The 19,994-nt window shown below is 45.3% G+C and overlaps 1 protein-coding gene and 1 long non-coding RNA gene across 4 annotated transcripts in view; one reads left to right on the top strand and one right to left on the bottom strand.

The window, feature by feature from the left end:
- The window catches only part of LOC309542799, a 390,515-nt gene that overhangs the window by 244,648 nt on the left and 125,873 nt on the right, over nucleotides 1-19,994 (top strand). The window lies entirely within an intron of this gene.
- The window catches only part of FRMD3 (FERM domain containing 3), a 134,832-nt gene that overhangs the window by 113,814 nt on the left and 1,024 nt on the right, over nucleotides 1-19,994 (bottom strand). The window lies entirely within an intron of this gene.

The following is a 19,994-nucleotide window of genomic DNA, read 5'->3' as shown; positions in this document are numbered from 1 at the left end:
AGTTCCCATTCCCTGGACTGGATTTCACAAGCTGATATTCCACCATTTAAATCCAATGAAGTCGGGGGGAGTTTCTCAGTGGACAAGCCACATTTGGCAGGGAGGGGAAAGGGAACCTTTTTTTGTATCACAGCACAACCAGTTACAGAAATCATTAGTTGTTTATCATTTACTCAGCTCTAAATACAGTGGTACCTTAGGTTACATACGCTTCAGGTTACAGGTGCTTCAGGTTACAGACTCTGCTGACCCAGAAATATTACCTCAGGTTAAGAACTTTGCTTCAGGATGAGAACAGAAATCGTGCTCGGGTGGCGCGGCAGCAGCAGGAGGCCCCATTAGCTAAAGTGGTGCTTCAAGGTTAAGAACAATTTCAGGTTAAGAACGGACCTCCGGAACGAATTAAGTACTTAACCTGAGGTACCACTGTATTGTTACAAATTCTGATTTGTGGGTTGTGTGAAAGGAGAGTTGATTCACTGGAGGGCTGGGACTTGGCAATGTTCACTCTCATTTTCAGCACATGTGAAAACCAAATTCTCAAATAGGCCTTGTCAAGAAATGTTATAATTTCTGACTGTCTGTGTTCCTCTCTTAGGACTCCCCCTGTACCACCTGAAGGGGCAATCCTATTGGGCAGATTTCTCTTACTGCAGATAGGACATCATTCATCCTTACAGACTCTCTGAGGACTTACAAGCTATCAGCTGGTCTGAATCACCATAGGAGCCGATACCCTTTGTCAATAGTGATCTTTTTTTTGTAAAAAGCGGGACTTGGGTGTCTCAGCAAGTTCAGTTCTCTCTCTCTCTCTCTCTCTCTCTCTCTCTCTCAAATCAAGCTTTTCCTTCTGATACCTAGGTAAAGTGCATGGTTTCCTTGAAGTATCAAAATCCCAGAGAATAAAAGTACTCCTGAATTAATGGAGGTTTTGAGTGCCCTACTTAATGTTTCATCATTACCAGCCAATGCAGGAAGACACTTGTCTAAAGAACCTTGCTCTTTTTCTATTCTTCACATGTTTCGGTCAGTTTTAGAAGCATTTTCTTCCTTTCCTTCTCCATTGCCATGTCATCTCTGATTTCCTGTAAAACAAATTAATTTATCTCTCTCTCTTCTTTGATTTTCAGCACTGTTTTTCAGATGCATACTGTCTTGAAGCTTATCTCCATTGCAACTCTGCTCAACTTATGCTACTGGTGCCCACATAATCAGGGGATTTTGAAAGAGAATCAAGACGTCCCCAACTGCATATAGGTTTTATAAATTCTCAGACCTGCGTAGGGTTCATATAGGAGAAGCCACCACTTTGAGCACCTGACTTCCGCTTTGTTTAGGGCTTTAAAGTTCAAATCCACTACAGTGGTACCTCGGGTTACATACGCTTCAGGTTACATACGCTTCAGGTTACAGACTCCGCTAACCCAGAATAGTACCTCAGGTTAAGAACTTTGCTTCAGGATGAGAACAGAAATTGTGCGGTGGCGGTGCGGCAGCAGCGGGAGGCCCCATTAGCTAAAGTGGTGCTTCGGGTTAAGAACAGTTTCAGGTTAAGAACGGACCTGTGGGACGAATTAAGTACTTAACCAGAGGTACCACTGTACTTTGAATTGTGCCTAGGAATATATTTCTAGTCAGTGAAGCAATGAAGTCTCATTATCCTAATAACTGACCCAGCTGAAGCTTCTGAACACTCATCAAAGGCATTCTTACATAGACCATGTTACAGTAATCCAGAAGACATGTTCCACTATGGCTGGGTATGATAATTCAAGGGATGGGCAAGCCTCAGCTGTACTGCTGTAACCTGGACATCCAAACTCAAAGTTGGATGCAGAAGGACACTTAAGTTGTGAACCTGTCTTCAAAGGAAGTGGAACTCCACTGAAGGCAATGTCAGTCCTTTGGGTTGTTACCTCAAGGAAGGAGCAAAAGCTCAGTGGTAAAACACACTGAACATTAAAGATCCTAAAGGCTGGGTGTACTTTTGTAAGCCAAGGAAATATTTAATAAAAACATTTTTTTTAAAAGAAAAGTATGCGATTGTGAGCTGGAGAGCTCTACCCGTCTGGTTGACAGTACTGAATGGTTGACCATGAAACACACGCAATGCGAAGCAATTTCCTATATTCCTACAATAACCAAAGCGATCAAAGCTGGACTTTCAAAAGAAATTTCATGGTGATGTAGGGACAACAGAACGGCATATAATCAAACAGAATGTACACTGGTTGCCTGTCTTGCACCTGCAATATAATGAATTTGACTACGAGAGGTTTTTGTTGCTCCTAAGAAGAATTAAGCCAGTAAGAAGGTTCATTTTTAAAACTGATTGAAACTGAATGCTCTGCAACTATGCAATTTACACTTCACATTTCACTTAGCTATTCTGCCTCTTTTTCTCTGGGGATATTGTTATGCTCAGCTGGGTAGATTTTGTTTAACTTTGAACTGATTACTCTTATCCTTCAAACCTCAGCAGCCCCCAGAGTTGTCTCTGCGATACAAATAGTCATACCAAGAATGAAAATTAATTCAAGGATTCAGGTGAAGTAATTAAGTTTTCCAGTGAAAATATAAAAGAATCTGCACACAGAGAGACCAGCTGAACTGTGGTGGGAATGTATATCCAGTTTTATGTTACTATGAAAGTCTCAGAATGTATGAGATTAACAAATCTATCAAAGCCACAACAACAAAAATAAAGAGGTTGGTACCCACTAGCATGAAAACAAAAAAAAAAGGGGAAGCCACAAATTACAATGAAGGGGGAGGGATAAAATATCAAGGATGCAACAAAATGAAAAATAAATTGGCCCAATACAAACAAATCACATAGTGATGTGCTTCTTAAGTGTCCAAGAAGAATAATTTTAATTCAAAGTGTGCTGGCCCCAAACAGTGCTATTTTTCTAGAAGAAGAGGTCCCAGAACTGATAATGAGCACCTCCTTTGTTCTCTTATAATGGCAATGGCACCCACTTGAGAGGTGCTGGAACTCAGTTCCAGTGAGTTCTGGCTGAAAAAAGGCTCTGCCCCCCCCCCCCAATTCTTTCCTGTCCACTTTTGGGACTTCATCTCCCCAATTTATTCCCCAGACATCAGCATGAGTCAGAAAACAAGCAGTGTTATACTTGATTGTACGTGATTAGATAGCTGTATTTCACAGGAAAAGTCCCACATTCTCAGACCTGAAAGCATAGCAAGTCCACCTGACATTCAAAACAATAGGCAAGTCAATTTGAGAAGAAAATCCAACAGTAATAAATTAAAATAAACATATTTAGCAAAAAAGATATCTTGAAACAATGCATATTTTAACGTCCAATACAGTAGACCAACTTCAGTCCTTATTTAAACAGGACACTTGCCTGTCTAGGTGCTCCCCATCACCAGCTTTTCACTTAAAATTTATTCAGATTGCTTATCACACCTGCAGACCAATCCATGTGAACAGTAAACAAACCAGCAGATGCACCACTGGAACAACAACAATTCCTCTGCAAACTAGCATCACCACCAGCGCCATTTCCTTATTTCTTTACATATCAAATTTTGAAGGCCCCCAAAGCAGCAGAAAACATATGAAAACAAAATATTCAATAAAATGTCATTTATTGAATTACACCTATGGCCTGCCTTTCCTCCTGAAGGAACCCAGGGTGGAGAGGGAGAGAGAGAGAGAGAGAGAGAGAGAGAGAGAGAGAGAGAGAGAGAGAGAGAGAGAACCACCACCTATGGGCACTATATTTTTCAGAGCTCAATAATTTTTTTCTCACTGGCTCTGGGGACATTTTCAGCTTGACCAATTCATCCTAAAATATGGACTCATGTGGAGCATCTTGTTGATAAATATAAATTACAAACATGCAGGCACTAAAACTGGACAAGAGGAAATGCTGTACTCCGTCTGCTATTTGAGAAAAGAGTGAGGTCTGAATTCACAGAGCCTAGCAAAACATGCATCAACAGCAATCTTTAAATATGTCCACTCTGTGTTCTTATATGGCTACTATTTATGAGCTAACTGTCACAGCAGATCAGCGCTCTTGTTTATTGAGGTTCTGACATCACTTGCAGGATAAATATAAATTCACTAAATCTCCTGCCTGCTGTGCTGTCTGCATAATCCTTTAACCTTTTGTTTCCCATGTCCAAGGCACTTTTTTGCGCACATACACATGGGCCCCATAGGTCTCTATTCCCATTATTGTTCTCTTATTCTTCCTTGTTTCTCAAACTGCCGCCTCTTGACAGTGGTGTTCATCTCCCAGCCACCACTGGCCCTGTGCCTCAAGGCTGCCGTCAACATATGCTGCGATGAAGCATCGCTTAAGGGGAGGAACTTCAAATAAGAGATTCTGGAGAAAGGGAACTAATTTTTAAGAGAACCTATCCATAAGATACGAAGCCTAGCACATACTACTAAATATATATTTTTAAAAGAGCATATCACATGAATGCTCAAGGTCGGGGAGGGGGGAGAGACTGGGAGTTAGGAAATGACACAATTATTGACCATCTGAGTAGGTGATTACAATGGTAACTGTGCAGATGAAAATGATAGAAGTCAACTGTGTCAATACAGTTGCATCTTGCCCGTTGCAGTAAAGGGCTCATGGAACACACGTAATAAGAAGTTCCGTTTTGCAGATAAATAACTTGGCTTTTGAGTGAACTCTTCAAAGGTACAGTAATGTCAGAAACAGAGTTAGATGCTACCAAAGGTCATCATATCCTATATTTGCCTCCAAAATAGTTTCCTGCCCAGTAGGATATCCTGCAAGCTGAAAAGATCAGTCTATGTGCAATTCAGAGCACAGTGTACAAGCAGATATCAGAGGCTCTGCTTACAGGCTCTGCTTACAGGAAATGGTTCTGAAAATGTACCATCAAATGTAATTTATTATATGATTTGTGGTTTTTTTTAAAAAAATGAACATTTAAACACTTAAAATCTGTGTAGAAAAGATAATAACTCCACATAATAAAACTGCATAAAATCAATAGAAAACTAGATAATCTCACTTTAATTGTACAATAACTAGCAGTATATCAAAACAATATCCTACATTTTCATTTTTTACGCCACAGGTTGCTCCTAAGGGGAAACAATTTAAACATACAATCACATCAGAATGAGTAGAAATAACCTATAATGAACCTATAAGAATGTTAAATACTACTGTATTATATTTATGAAAGCACAACTCTGGTGCAACATCTGCTACTGAAGGAGGTCAAGAGAGTTTTTTACGTGTGTTTTACAACTAGGCTGGCATACATAAACCAGGCAACCTACCTCAGCACACAATAATTGCTACAAATAATCAAGCAAGGAATAAAGTTAGGTTTCCATATAAACATTGAAAACATGATCTATGATTATTTAATAAAATCTGATCCCCACACACACACCAAGAGTCTTACAAAAATGCCCTGCTCTCTGCAAATCAGTCAGAGTCACTTCTTAACTTACTTCAGTTAGCCTTGGAAAAACTCACTCCGCCCCCCCCCAACCCCTTTCATTCAAGTATTACTTTTATTAGATATTTTCATTAGGAAATGCAGGTTTCACACCCTGGCATGGAACACAGACCTGAATGAGAAACTAGAGGAGGAAGTCTGGAACAAGAGTTGGGTGATGAATGCCAAAAGGCTGATCTGCATGAAGAATTGCCAGAGCGAGCTGCTAAACCACTGGTATACAACACCTGTCAGACTGCACATAATCAAAAAGACATTAAGTCTCCTTTGTTGGAAAGTGAGTAGGCAGATTGGATCACTCTACCATCTGTGATGGGAATTCCCTACAGTCCAGATTTTCTGGAGCAGATTTATTAACTACTGTGAGGACATCCGCCATTGCCAGATGAAATGTGATCTCAACAGGGCTTATTCTCCTGGACCACAGATACTAGTGGTGCTTTCAAATTCCTTAAGAACCTCTATTTCAGATTTGGTGATGGCAGCTAAGCTGTGCATTCTCCAAACAAAACAAAACTTTTCTTCGCACACAGCCATAAGACGATAGTTTAAATTAAGTATACAAAATGAGAGAGGAAAGGGAAAGAAGACTGAATTGCATTCCCACAATGCAAAAAGCTACATGACTTTGAATTATATGCATGGCTGTGTGCATTTTGCAGCTCTGGACCACTTCATAAACACAGAAGTTGGCACTGACGTGGAATTTAACTTTCTGAAAACCACAGCTTTTATTTAAAAACAAACAAAACGATGTTCTTGAAAGTGTGTTGGACGGGGCTCATGAAATCTCATAAGGCTTTCCCTGAGATTCAGCAGGAACAGATTAAGTTGTGCAGAACAAGCAAATATGGTCAGATTTTCTTAATCTGGGTAATGAATATTAACCACAAAATTGAGCTTTGAGGGTACTGTTGCGATTTTTTTTAGTGCAGAATCTACACAGCCCTGTTGTTATTTCTAAAGTGGATTCCGCACCACATCCGTCCAAAAAATATGGCAACATTAAACACCAAGCACTGAAAGCTTTACATTTAGTTTGGTGTTGTTTGATATTAAACTATACGCTATGAATTTGCCCTTCTTCACTGTCAATGTCAGGAGCACGTCTTGGCTGGCCTTAGTGGTGGGACAAAGGGCAGGTACTCCTCAAAAGAGCAGTGAGACTCAAAGGCACTCCCAGGCTGCCACTTTTTGGGGGTAAGATTGAGTCACAAATTCAGGTTGATTGGGAGGACTTGCACAACAAACACGCTTCCCCAAAAGGTCAGAATTTTGTGATAAGAAAAGTGATGGGGGTGAGGTGGAAACACTTGCTTTGATTTAACAAGGTCTTGCCTTCCTACAAACAAATCAGATTGAATGTTCACTCAATCATCAACCTTGTCTAATCTCCCTGCAAAGAAATCAGGATGAATGCTCAATAAACAAGTCTTCTGGAAGCGACCTAAGTATGTTGGTCCAAATCTAAATTAAAAGCCCCAGGAAAATGGGAAATCTAAAAAAAATTGGGAGTGGAATGACTGTAAGCTGAAAACAAATTCCTGGGCTGAGCACACAGAATATCATAGCACAGATTCATGGCCAGAGGTGTTCTGTTTCTTAATTCTAAGTGTACACCTGTACCCATACCTGGTGCACCAGCTGGGGGGATGAAGCATTCCCCCCCCCCAAGTTCTTAAGGAGAGGACTGAGAACCCTTCAGTTTTGAGTGGTGATGTCAGCACTTCTCGCAATGTCACGTGACATCACCCCCCCTCAATAGCGCCTTTGGCGCACACACCAATTACTGCCGTGCACCTGGTTCTAGTTGGCAAACTTTGGGCCACCATTTAAAAAAAATAAATTAAAAAGATCCTACAAGTTTGAAGACTGCCCACACTAGATTAAGGTCTTTATATTACAGGCACTGAAATATATGTATTATCCATGGGTTTGGCAAACTTACCATCCAGGTATAGGGCAGTATATAAATTCAATTAAGAAGAATAAGAAGTCTTTGATTTGTTTTTCTATAATTCCTGTATTTGCAGACATGGACTATCTATCTGCCAACCTGACTGGGAAAAAATCCTCCACTGCTTTAAGCTATGTCTGTCTACAATTGCTATTTAAATCTTCACTGAAATCCTTTTAGCTTTGCGTTTGGTCAGGCAGGTCAACCATCTTTTACAAAGAGTCTGCGTGTTACAGACTGTGGCCGTTATGATTTCAGGTTATTTTCCATTCTACTTGTCTCCTTTTTCCACTGTGCCATTGCAGTTTTACTCAACGATGCTGCAAAGCAGCTGAGTCCCAAGGGGGTTTAAGAAATAAATCAAACACCAGGGCAACTATGTCATCAGAAATATTGCTTATGTCTTGCCATGGGTCTTGACCCTTTCCACTGCCACTTGCCTGGTTCACCTAATTGCTAATCATCAAGTCCCATGTATGAAAAAACAGCATATTGAATGTTGACCTTTGGTCAAGAAATCTAGCCCTAAGCCATGCAATAACCTATATGATAAGGCTACTGCCTTTTAACCAGCTGGTTAGAATCTGTAATAGCCTGATTCATTTGAGACATTCCTCAGCCCACTCAATGATTCCACAAAGGAAGTCCTCATCACCCGGGTTAGGCACTACGTTCCTTTTTGAGTGCCTAAGATCCAATTCTCAAAGAACATTAACATTCCAGTGCTAGTGCTACTTTCACAGGAACACTAAAAAAATTACACTGGGGAAAGAGGGCAAACTACTGCTGCTGCTTTTCAAAAAAAGAATAAACTAAAGACATCCCACATAACCAATAATGTCCTTTCTGGTGTGTTTAATAGCCTGCTACTTTGATTTAATATTAGAAACATAGAATTGTAGAATTGGAAGAGACCACAAGAGTCATCTAGTCCAACAGAGGAATATTTTGTTCAACCTAGGACTTGAACCCATGACTCTCTGAGATCCAGAGTCTCATGCTATACCTCCTTATGCTGCTGTAACACTTTCTGTAAAGTTGGAGAGGGATTGTTTTGAATAAGTGTTTGTCTGGAACTTCACATGCACTACAAATAAGAGTCATTGCAGATGTTTTGTTTGAAAGATTATTGATATAAAATGCTAAACGACAGCATAAGGGTGCTTTGGAAGTTAGTCGTTTGTGGTGCTTCTGGCTGGAACGGGTAAATCAAAATCTTAAAAGGGAAGTATACTCTGAAGCACCTATTGGCTGCTGTCCCTAGGCTATTGCAGAGGCTTTGAAGGGCACCTGAAAGCAGACTGGGTAATTCAGAATATTTTGAACCAAAGAGCACCATGTACTATAATATCAGGTTTCACAGCTCTCCTGCTTCTCCTCTTTTTAAAATGACTTTGTGACTGTGAAAGTAACAGTTTTCTATATTTAACAACACACACATCTAAGCAAGATGTGCATAGGGATAATTTAAGTCTGCACTGGATGGAAGCCAGTCACTTCATGCTCACTTCCCAGCATATGCCTCCCTTCGCAGCTCCCAGAGCACCAAATCCCATATTCTCTATGTGCATCAACATGAATTTGCCCACAGTCTAGTAATATGCAATGCCAAACAAGCACAGCTGAAAAGCTGGTTTCAAATCCTATATTTAGAGACTGTTTTACTTTATTTTTCTAATAATGCTTCATTTAATGGCATTATGGAGGACATTAATGCTCACTTTCTCATGTAAGCTTTGAGATCATCACTATAACATTCCATTATGAAATAATTGTTGATATACATACAATGTCTCAGAGACTGTTCCTCCTATTGCTTGGCATTCCACTAAACCTGAGGCCGGTTCCATACTCATTTACCCTCTTGGCAGCCTGTCAGTGAACACATGCCAGCGCATGATGCTTCACGGCACTATCTGCAGAGAATTTAGTCCACATGACACAGAACCAGCTGGAGCTACAAGAACATGAACCTCCCAAAGTACATGTCTTTTCTTCTAGCATAAAATGTCAGGAAGTGTCCTCAAATGACTCCACTAAGGTCATTAGATTCATACAGGCAGCGTAAAGAGTGGATGTTTACACAAGCCTCCGTGGCTGTTTTATCAATAGCAGCACACAAAAATTTGCATGAGATAGGAGAATTCCCCCAAAAGAGAATCCAAACTCTGAATTGCTGGTAATGGGCTGCAACATGAATATAAATAACACAAGTCAGAAAAAATTGTTTATGTAACTTACAATGTGTAAAACACACATAACCACACGTGCATTTTTATTTCATTTACAGTGGTGCCTCGCAAGATGAAATTAATCCGTTCTGCGAGTTTCTTCATCTTGCGGATTTTTTTGTCTTGCGAAGCACGGATGCACCCTGGTACTGTATTATAATGGGATAGCGGGCAAAGCACAAAGCGGGTCGCTCCCCAGCAGGAGGAGTTTCCCCAGCCTGGAGGATCTGTTGCCGGGAAGAGGCAAAGACACCCCCTCCCACCTCCCCACAAAAACAGCCCCCCTTCCTCTGTCGCCAAGCCTTGCCGCGTCTTCGCTCGGCCAAACCGTGTCCCACATCGAAGCCCCAGCCCGCTTCTCTCCCTCTCTCTCCACGAGGTGCCAAAGGAAGTTCGAGCCCAGGAACCGAGGGCGGACGCACAAAGCACCCAGCACGGACTCTCCCTTGCTCCCCCCGTTACCTTGCGCCACGCCGCCGGCTCCCCACAGTCTCGGCAGCTGCTCCCGGCTTCTTCCCACCCCCACAAAGGCGCCTTCGCGGCAGCCCAAGTGTAGTGGATGCCTCCTCCTCCTTGGTCCCCCTCCTCCTGCCTTCGCGCAGTTAGGGCAAAATGGAGCAGCCACGTGGGGAGGGGGAGAGAGAGAGAGAGGCGGCGGCGGCAGCGCAGAGACCCAGCCAGATCCGCTGGATCCCAGCCCACCTGCCTACTCTGTGCCCTCTCCAGAAGAGGATCCCTCTGGAAAAGGTAGGTCGCTCCCTCACTTGCTCCCTGCCAGCCCAGTTCCCACTTCAAAAGGAAACAAACTCGCAAGACGTTTTGTCTTGCGAAGCAAGCCCATAGGGAAATTCGTCTTACGAAGCACCTCAAAAAACAAAAAACTCTTTCGTCTTGCGAGTTTTTCGTCTTCCGAGGCATTCGTCTTGCGAGGTACCACTGTACTTGTCCCAGGAACATTTAACAGAAACATGCTGAATGCTTTCCATTCATATAGAAAAAAACAAAAGTTGATGTGAAACCTCTTAAAAACCAGCGGCCATGACAGACTGTACGGACCCTGCCTTTAAAACTTCTGCAGAACGAGGACCATCTCCCCAAGACTGGAGAAGAATGAGATCCCTGAGCTTTCCCTTACACCGGCAAATCTGAATTCCAACTGTCCTGACTGAATGAAACTAAACTGACTGAAACACAAGTAAAACTGACTAAAGTTGTATGAAGGTTGCACTTCTACTCCATTAGATGCAGCACAAACTTTGCAACGTTGCTGTTGCTATAGTTTGTGGTAGTAATAGTACAGTAGTAGTAATTCAAAATATTTTATGTACTTTTTATTAAAATAATACCAAGGCAGTGTTCAACAAAACAGTTTGGTACAAACCACTGGAAAACAATAAAATATACAATATTTATTTATTACATAAAGTTTATATACTGCTTGATTATAGAAAACCTCAACGTGGCTTACAAAAAGAATAAAACAACAAGATTATTAGTAACAACAATTAAAACGTTCAAAGAATTAAAAACTAGCAATAAACTAAAAACCCATCAGCATTCTAAATATCTGGGTAGGCTGGTTGAAACAAAAATAGTTTTAGAAGGCACTGAAAAGAATAAAGTGAAGCCACCTGCCAGATGCCAATAAGCAGGGAGTTCCGAAGTGTAGTTTCTGCCACATTAAAAGATCGATTTCTTACGACTGCAGAACAGGTATTACGTGGCACCTGTAACAGTGCCAGTTTCACAGAGCAAAAGGGTGTAAGGCAATTTTGCAGACAGATGGATCACAAGTTTTTAAGGGCTTTACGTACCAATACTAAACCTTTGAACCTGACCCGGTAAAAAGCAGCAACCAGTGCAGATCTCAGAGCGCAAGTATTACATGCTAATAAGATCTCGCTCCTTTCCGCAATTGTGCTGCAGTATTCTGCACTAACTGCAGTTTCCGGATCAAGTGCAAGGGAAGCTTCACATAGAGCACATTACACTAATTCAGTCTCAAGGTAACCAGTGCATGAACTCCTGTGGCCAAGCCTTCCTGGTCTAGCAATGGGTGCAGTTGTTGTACCAACTGTAGTTTGGAAGAGGCACTTCTAGCCACCGAGGGCACCTGAGACTCCAGGGACAAAGCTGGATCCAAAATCACCTGGAACTGCAAACCTGCTCCTCAAGCAGAGTGCAGCTGCATTCAGGGTAGGCAGTTGACCAAGTTCCCAAACACAGGAACTACTGACCCACAGTGCCTTCAACTGGTGAGGATTCAAGTTCAGCTTCTTTTTCCTCATCCATCCCACCACCATTGCCACAGCCTCACCTGATTTGGATGTTATGGAGAAGTAGAGCTGAGTGTCATCAGCCTACTGGTAGCACCTTGCCCCATAACTCCTCCTGAAGCAATCTAATAAAAACAAAATTTACCCTCAGAGTAACCAGTAAGCATTCAACTGGTATCAGAGGCCAAGCAAAGCTGCATCCCATTAGCCTTGTTGGCCCAACACCAGACACAGGTCCTCAAATCCTGCCCCAGGGTCGAGAAGGGTTCTGGCAAAGGAGAATGAAGTTTCATGGCTATGTCTCCCTGGCCATTGCTGCTGTACCAAGTACCCAGGCTGGGTCATCCACTCCACCATCTTATGAGCATGGTCCAGATTCTACCCCATATTTATAGATATCATGGTGCAGAGTGACAACAAATATGAATAGGAGTATATGCTTTGACTCCCGCCTCTCAACTAGGCGTAGTGTACAGATGGAAGCCCACTTGCTGCTGTATATCATATTCATATGATTCCTGACTGGCCATAGCAAAGTATTGATCGCATACCTCAACCATGGTGTCCAGCACCCAAGGCGATTTCTGCCTGCAGTGTGTAATTAATCCACTGGCAGTCTAAGCAATTGGGGACTGGTTTGTGTGAGGAAGGGATACTGCAGGTCCATATACCTGATTGGGGCCAAAGCAGAGCAGAGATCGATGCATGTGGGTGTGTACTATGGCCAGCCAGTGTAGACTCTGGACTACAGGTCAATATATCCTCACCCACTTCTCCATCATCCAGTAAGTGAATAGGGTCTTCTTGGCCTCCTGATCATCCAACTGTGATGAGGAAACCTAGGAATGGTCCATTCCCTGCAGTTAAGCCCATCTTTATGTACAAAGGACAGGTTCAAATCCTATGCTTTGGCATCAGCTTCTTGGGTCACTACAGCAATTGATAGCCCACTCCTGATCAGTGTACTCAGCTTTCTTTTATTTGATGTACTAAGAAAACTCCAAGCTGCTAACTGTTACTTATCTGCTATAAGTAAATTTGCTGTCATAACTGCAAATTCTTTCTTTTCTGCCCTATGAAAAAAATGCTATCAAATATAGACATTTACATATACTCACAAAAACAAAAGTTAGTGATTTAAGTTATATTGCCCCACCTACTTAATATCTCCAAACAAAGAAACAACTATCTCTTTCAAAATATTCTTTCATGGAAGCAGAAAGACTTATTCAAATTGCTTCAAGTATCCACTTGCGCTAAACCATCTTGAACATTATCAGATATGTACTCTATTTTTTAAATGACCAATATATCAACAACCCAACACTTCATGTTACAGTTCCTTGGCAATCTATCAAATCAACATTTCTGTAGTACACATATATCAAATGAATGTTTTCCTACTACAGGTAAATAAATTCCTCTACACCACACACATTCAGTCAACCATTTCTATATAGTGCATAGTGGTTCACTAATCTTTTCCCCCCTTGGGGAACTAGATAGTAAGATAGTAGCTTTCATATTCAATAGATTTCAGCCATTCCTGTATTTCATGAAGCCTGCTACTAAATCCTCCAGTTAAAAGCCACTGGGGTGTGTTAACAGCACAACATACTGGAACAAAATTCCTGGCAGTTGGAAATAAAGAGAGAGGAAGAGGTTAATAGATTCTTAATTGTATTGTCCATCTCCACTTGTCAGAGAGGCATTGAAAAATGCAGTCTGCCAACCACTCTCAGCAGAGGTTATGTTCCCCATACATTCCTTCTAGAATAGAACTGAAATCTTTCATCAGTTAGGCTAGTAGATTAATCAACTGAATGTTTTGTTGATTAATAAGTGATAATTAGTTTTAATTTGCTGGGATATTTATTTTTCCATGCTATTTTGGTTTTCATGTAAGAGCTCAAGAAAAAGAGAAAACTAAAAATGGCCCTTGCACAGCGAGTGTTGGCTTTCCTTATGTTTATTAATTAATAAGCTATATTGTACTCCTTTCAATATCTCAAAAAGGAATAATATTCAAAATTTATTTCCATGTAATCAATTAATTATTTGATTTAGCCTGTCAGGAATCAGCTATACATTCTCTGTCTGGTTGCCAGACAGCCCTGATCATTCTTTTTGCTTAAGCCCCACAAACAGCATAAATATTTTTCTATTACCGAACACAGCTAGAGCTGCTGCCAGGGGGTTCCCTAGCTCCTAATTCAGTTGCTGGGTTGTGTATTGGTCCGAGATTTATTTATTTTTAACCACACAGGAAAAAGGGAAAACTGCTGCACATACTGTTAACCATCCCGATATACAGATGCAAAATGTAAATATAAGTAAGCGTCTAAAGGCTGAGGATTTCTGTGCTGCAATATACCTAGTGACACCATACATAGATACCAAGAGCCTTGTTTTTCTGAAACCTCCTGTGCAACAGGACCAGCCACCCAGCACCCCGTTGAATTCTATGTCCCTAGAAATACCATACACTATTCTGGAGCATATAAGGAAAGTATAACAGCAAGAGTTCATCTCTATCCATAACAGCCTGTTTTCAATGAGCAAAAATCGTCGGCACACTATTTCATCACCAGAATACTTTAGTCTTCTCTTGTGGTGCTTGCGCTTTATTTATGTCTTTCTTTCAAAGGACTACATGACCACTCCTGTACAGTACTTGAGCAGCACAGTAAGGCGGTGCTCAACTCTTAAAAAATAAAAAGTGCTGACCGCCCTGACTCAGAATCACCAGTACCACCCAGACAGACCAAGAGTCAAATTCAACATGCACAAGTTTCCTATAGTAGTAGAAAACACAACAACTAATAAATGGTGGGGAAAAGTTGCTTCTCCCGTCATCTGCATTGTCATGGGCTTCACCCAACCAGAGCTGTGCCATCCATGCTGAAATATACTCAGAGTCGCAAAGTGATTTCATGCTCTTTATTCAGCTCATAGTGGTGAGGAGGAATGAATGAAAGTCCCCTCACAGTATCTGCTTTATATACATTATTTACACAATGGGCTGCACATGATTGGCTAATTCCGGAATTCTACTGTAAGCCAATCAGGTTGTGGATTCACTTCTATCTGGAGCAGGATTGGGTGGTTCCTGCCAACCAATCAAACTGCTGCATTGTTCCAGGACCAATCAGACTGCTGCATTCTGAATCCTATTGTTCTAGGACTAATCAGACTGCTGCAATTTGGATCCTATTGTTCTAGGACCAATCAGACTGCTTCAGTTTGGATCCTATTGTTCTCAGTACATAACACCCCTCCCCTCTAAGTTCCAGTCCTGCCCGGGAGGTCGCATTCATAGTCCTCAAGGTATGCCGGCGGCCTACGTGTGCGTTGCGGCCTGTGGTGTTCCCTGGTCCGGGCCCCAGGTTCTGGCTCATGTTCCAAGGATGCTGGCTGTGATGGGGTTGTTTGGTCTGGTGCAACCGGCTCGCTCAGTCGTGGTTCTGGTTCTGGTGTCCTTTCGGCCTCACGGGTCCTCTCTGTATTTACTGATTCTGCCTCTCCTGCTGGCCCCTCCTGCTCTATGGGCCTCACTGTCCCGCTGTTCCCTTGGGACTCCTCTGACCTGTCCTCCTCCTGGGTTTCTCCCGGGAATCGTCGCCGTATCTGGTCGCAGTGGCGGCGCCAGCATTGCCCCCCATCCGTTAGCACCTCGTACGACACTGGGCCAGTGACCCTGGTGACTGTGGCGGGTACCCATGCCGGGCCTGCCCCAAAATTCTTTGCGTACACTGGGTCCTGGGCCTCGAAGGTCCGGGGGTTCCTGCCTTCCCCCACGACTACCTCATCCTGAGCTCTATCGGGGTGAAGGCGGTCCAATCTGATTGCAAGGCGCCGACCCATTAGTAGTTCCGCGGGGCTCCGGCCAGTCGTTGAGCTGGGGGTGCTGTGCTGTGCTAGAAGGAATGTGGCAAGGCGGTACTCCCAGTCCCCTTGCGTCATGCGGCGGAGGGTGTCCTTGGTGGTCCGCACCATGCGTTCTGCTTGGCCATTGGTGGCAGGGTGGAACGGCGCTGAACGGATGTGGCGGATGGCGTTCTGTGCTGTGAAGGTTTGGAATTCTCCTGACGTAAATGCAGTCCCGTTGTCTGAGACGAGAGTGTCAGGGAGCCCGTGGGTTGCAAACAGCCTGCGTAGTACCCGGATGGCTGCGGACGTGGAAGTGGACGGTACCAGTGCGACCTCCAGCCATTTGGTGTAGGAGTCCACCACTATGAAGAATGTTTTTCCCTGAAAGGGGCCAGCGAAATCCACATGCAGGCGTGACCATGGTGCTCGGGCGGACTCCCAGGACTGGACTGGGGCCCTTGGGGGATCTGGGCGGGATTCTTGGCAGGCCTGGCAGTGTTTGACCCAAGCCTCTATCTCTCCATCGATCCCCGGCCACCACACATAACTCCTGGCAAGGGCCTTCATTCTTACTACCCCTGGATGTGTCTCGTGTAGGGCTGTGAGGACCCTTTTGCGGAGGGGCTGGGGAACAACGACTCTGCTTCCCCATAACAGGCACCCCTTGTGGGCCGACAGTTCATGTTTGCGGGTTGTGTAGCCGGCGAATTCTGGCCCGGGGCTGCTGCTGGGCCATCCCCTCCACACCCAGTCCAGGACCCGGGAGATGACCCTATCCTTCTTGGAATGGTGTGCAACTTCTTGTGCCTGAATGGGGCGGTCGGGAAGCAGCTCCGGGCTCATAACCTCTTGTGCAGGTGCTGGGTCAGGGCCTGTTTCCGGTAGTGGTAGCCTGCTGAGGGCGTCCGCATGGCCCATCGCCTTCCCAGGTCGGTGAATCAGTGCATACTGGTAGCTGGCAAGGAAAATTGACCACCTGAGGACGCGAGGAGACAGCACTTGGGGGGTCTGCTTTTCGGGGGCAAACAAGCCAAGCAACGGCTTGTGGTCAGTCACCACGGTGAAGGGCCGCCCGTACAAGAAATCATGGAATTTTTTTACTCCCTTCACGATTGCCAGACCCTCCTTGTCAATTTGCGAGTAGTTCCGCTCGGTTGCGTTGAGTGTCTGGGAAAAGTACGCCACCGGTACCTCTCTTCCATCCGGGAGTTGGTGCCCCAGGACAGCGCCAATGCCATAGGGTGAGGCATCGCATGCTAGCACCACTGGCAGCCTCTCGTCGAAGTGTGCCAAGACAGAGTTTGAGACAAGCAAGTCCTTGACTGCCTGGAATGCAGCCTCCTGGCGCTGGCCCCACACCCAAGGGGCCCGCTTGTCCAGGAGTCTGTGTAGGGGCTCCGCTACCGCCGCCTTGTGGGGAAGGAAGGAATGGTAAAAGTTCAATAGTCCCAAGAAGGCCTGAAGTTCAGTCTTGCTCTTGGGCGCTGGGGCATCACAAATGGCCCGTACCTTGTCCCCCGTCGGGTGGACCCCTTCTGCGTCCACCATAAATCCCAGAAAGTCCACCTGAGGCACTCCTAGTAGACATTTTTCTCGCTTCACCTTGAGACCCGCCGTCTGGAAACGGTGCAGAACGGTGCGGAGGCGGTCCTCAAACTCCTCTGGTGTGGGCCCGGCAATCAACACATCATCGAAGAAGGGGGTGACGCCAGGAATCCCTTTAAGGAGAGAGTCCATTAGATTCTGGAATATGCCTGGTGCCACGCTGACCCCGAATTGCAGCCGCTTTACCCTGAACGCTCCTCTGTGCGTCACAATCGTCTGTGCCTCTGCTGTGGCCTCATCTACTGGCAGCTGTTGATATGCTTGGGCCAAGTCCAGCTTGCCAAAAATTTTCGACCCAGCCAGGGTGGCAAGGACATGGCTGACCACTGGCACTGGGTATGCGTGGGCCGTGAGGGCCTTGTTTATGGTACATTTGTAGTCTGCGCAGATGCGGACCGAACCATTAGGCTTGACGGGTGTGACGATTGGCGTTTCCCAGGGGGCATTAGGCACCGGCTCCAGCACTCCTTGCTCCACGAGTCGGTCCAATTCCTCGTCTATACGGGGTTTCAAGGCGAACGGGACCCGGCGGGCCTTGAGCCTGACCGGTCGTACTGCGGGGTCAAGCTGTAGCGCAATGGGGGGGCCCGTATACTGTCCCAATTTTCCGTCGAAAACCCCTGGAAATTCCTTGCATATGGCGTCCACGTCCACTTGTAAGCTAGTGTGGTTCACCCCGGTGACAGCTAGCCCCAGTGGTCCAAACCATGCCAATCCCAGTAAGCTAATGTAGGGGCCCTTGACCACAAGCAAGTCCAGTTGTCGCGTCCGCCCTCGGTATTGCACCCTGAAGGTCCCCACCCCCATTGTGGGGACCTTACGTTTCTGGAAGTCCCGTAGGGTGAATGGGGCCGGCCTGAGTTTGGGACCCCCAGTAGGACACAGTTTCCTTAAGGTCTTTGCCGAGATTATGGATAGAGTTGAACCCGTGTCAAGCTCCATGCGGCATGGGGCCCCCTCTATCTGTACCTCTACATAAATTTTCTCTACGTTGGGGTGGGGCAACTGGTATACCTGGCAGTCCGTGAGCTCCGTCGAGTTGCCTTGGTGCGTTGGGCCCCGGGACCTGGGGCTCTTGGGTTGGTCATCTGATGCCTGGTGTCGGGTGGGCCGAGCCCGACACACCCGGGCGATGTGTCCCGATTTTCTGCACTGCCTGCACTCTGCGTTGCGGAAACGGCAGGTCCTCCTCTCGTGACTCTCCCCGCAGCTTGCGCAGTTTCCTCCTTCTCGTCGAGGCAGCTGTGGTCTGTGCGCTGCTTGAGTGCGCTGCTGTACTCGGTGCACCTCCTCCCTGTCAGATCCTGAGTCGTCGGTGAGGTCTTCATGGTGGACCCTCGGTTGGGATGGCAGGCTCGGCCGTGCCTCTTGCGTCGACCTCTCGGCAGCTTCCGTTGCCAGGGCCTCCTCCAGAGCGACGTGGAACGTTAGGTCCTTCTTAGCGTAGAGGCGTCGTTGCAGCTTCTCATCCTTCAGGCCACCGACGAGACGGTCACGAAGCATGTTCTCCAGCTCTGAGAAGTTGCAGAACCGGGCGGCTTGGCGGAGAGAGGTCACAAACCCAGTTATGGTTTCCCCAGGGGCTTGTCGCTTTGCGTAGAAGGCATTTCGACGAGCCACCACTGAGGGCTGCGGCGAAAAGTGCCCCTTCAGCTGTTCCATTATTGTTTTGTATGGAACAGTAGCGACGTCTTCAGGCGCAAGGAGAGCCCGGGCGATTTCAAACGTCTCCTCTCCGCAGACGCTGAAGAATATCGCCCTCTTCTTGGCATCTTCTTCGTCGGTGACCCCTTTGGCTTCTAGGAGGAAGGTGAAACGGGAGGCGTACGCTTCCCAGTCTCCAGATGCTGGGTTGAATGGCGAGAAGCTGCTGTTGGCTGCCATTCTGAGTTCCTTGTGTCCCGGAGCTGAAGCCTGGATACACGGTGCGAGGCAGCAGTGCGGCAGGTGGCGGTGCTGCGGTGCTGTGTGTGGCAGTCAGCTCAGCGGGATCCCACCTTCGTCGCCAGTGAAATATACTCAGAGTCGCAAAGTGATTTCATGCTCTTTATTCAGCTCATAGTGGTGAGGAGGAATGAATGAAAGTCCCCTCACAGTATCTGCTTTATATACATTATTTACACAATGGGCTGCACATGATTGGCTAATTCCGGAATTCTACTGTAAGCCAATCAGGTTGTGGATTCACTTCTATCTGGAGCAGGATTGGGTGGTTCCTGCCAACCAATCAAACTGCTGCATTGTTCCAGGACCAATCAGACTGCTGCATTCTGAATCCTATTGTTCTAGGACTAATCAGACTGCTGCAATTTGGATCCTATTGTTCTAGGACCAATCAGACTGCTTCAGTTTGGATCCTATTGTTCTCAGTACATAGCACATGCCATCCAAAGATAACCCCAACCCACAATGGCCCCTCTGAGTGGGAAAAAGGATCACATCCCCTCCCCGTCCCCAAAAGCAACAATATCACGCAGCTTTTGCTATTGCAGAGCTGCAGCCCCTGCAAAGCAGAAAGGCTTTCTCGAGGAAGCACGTCTGGATGTCACGCAAGGAATGCGCAGCAGC

Source organism: Podarcis vaucheri (assembly GCF_965113315.1).
Source record: "Podarcis vaucheri genome assembly, chromosome: 11".
In the NCBI taxonomy this organism is placed as follows: Eukaryota; Metazoa; Chordata; class Lepidosauria; order Squamata; family Lacertidae; genus Podarcis; species Podarcis vaucheri.
The sequence above is the reverse complement of the archived record's forward strand: the minus strand, read 5'-3'. Positions and strand labels throughout refer to the sequence as shown.